The sequence below is a fragment of the Chenopodium album genome, chromosome 5, assembly GCF_948465745.1.
Source record: "Chenopodium album chromosome 5, dcCheAlbu1.1, whole genome shotgun sequence".
Classification (NCBI taxonomy): domain Eukaryota; kingdom Viridiplantae; phylum Streptophyta; class Magnoliopsida; order Caryophyllales; family Amaranthaceae; genus Chenopodium; species Chenopodium album.
The window spans coordinates 58,676,634-58,678,045 of record NC_137838.1 but is presented as its reverse complement, the minus strand read 5'-3'; the positions used below and the strand labels follow the sequence as shown (position 1 = coordinate 58,678,045).

Below are 1,412 nucleotides of genomic sequence, written 5' to 3'. Positions count from 1 at the left end.
CGGAATTTAGTGGGAGCTTCATTTATTATTTTCATAACGGGTCCGTTTAATGTAAGAGATCCCATATTAATGATATTGGGTCTCTTATTTTTACTAGCGTGAGATAAAAGACCTGTTGTAAAACTAAACAGGTCTTTTATATATATTGGGGCCCACAATATAAATATAACAAAAAAAAAAAAAAGAGGAAAGAAAGCTGTTATCAATTATAACATGTCTCTTATGTGTAGAATGGGTCCAAATAAGATATTGATTATCGGTCTTCTCTTTTATTTATTTTGTTCTTCAAACTCAGATACTCATCATCTTTATAATTCTCTCTCCTCAAAACCCTAATTTGAGCCCCAAAACCAAAATCATCATCATCCGCCGACCACCGCCTCTAATCTCTTCCGCTTTAATTCTTCCTCCATTGAAACTCTGCAAATATTCAAAGAAAGGTAATCTCTCATCTTTTCTTTCTTTCTTATAAATGGTTTGTGGGATATATATGTGCATTTTTATTAAACCCACTCTCTATCTTTAATCTCTCAAAAAATGACGAAATATTGTTTTTTTCTTTGGTATAATCCTCTCCTTGCATTTCCATTTCTTTTTAATCTACCATTTTTCTTCTGTAATTTCTATTAAACGCACACATCTATAATACTAAAAAAAATAGTTAGTTTTAATTTTTCTCGATCGTCACAATCGAGGGTCCAAATTTGCTTAGTATGGTGCAATTGTTCATTTTAATTTAGATCTATGTGTAGAATATAATGAACAGAAATTGGATTTGCTTTTTGTTAAATTTTGATGTTAATTGGTAAAATTCTTAATTGCATTTGATTGTTAGCTTTTAGGTGTCAATTGGAGCTTATGGATATCCCATTTGTGATTTCGTCGCCGAGAAAATTATTGATCGGAGCTTGAAACTATGTACTACAACTTGTGCTTTTCGAATCTTATCTCATCGCCTTCCACAAAAGATGCAGCTCCAATTTCTATCTCATCTTGGAGTTTGAGGCGTGATCCTTGGATTCTTTTTTTTTTTTTTTATTATTATTATTTTTAAATTTGATGTTCTTTGATGTACACTCTTGTACATAATATATCGTATAATCTTTGATGTATATTTTATATGTTGTATGAATGTAATTTGGAATCTTTTTTTTTTTAAAAGAACTATACGGTATTTATTTATATAATGAATTTATATTTGTTCACTTTTATAATGTGTTTCGTTGATTCTTATTTTAAAAAATTATGGATTAGTTTAGTTGAGATAATTTTTTTTTTATTATGAATAAAGAGGCTAAGAGACCCCATTTGTACAATGTTAGGTCTGTATATATTAAGCAAAGAGACCCCAATTCCTAAGTGACGGGTCCCATTTCTTACTAAATTATTCATAAAAGTACTAGTAAAACTGT

General features: G+C 29.5%; 1 long non-coding RNA gene across 1 annotated transcript; it reads left to right on the top strand.

Annotated features, from left to right (window-relative positions):
* Positions 1-259: 259 nt before the first annotated feature.
* LOC145630787 (uncharacterized) lies at positions 260-1,205 on the top strand. The gene is made up of 2 exons (XR_014112250.1): positions 260-440; positions 836-1,205. It is a non-coding gene; the product is annotated as an uncharacterized LOC145630787 (long non-coding RNA).
* The last annotated feature ends 207 nt before the right edge of the window (positions 1,206-1,412 follow it).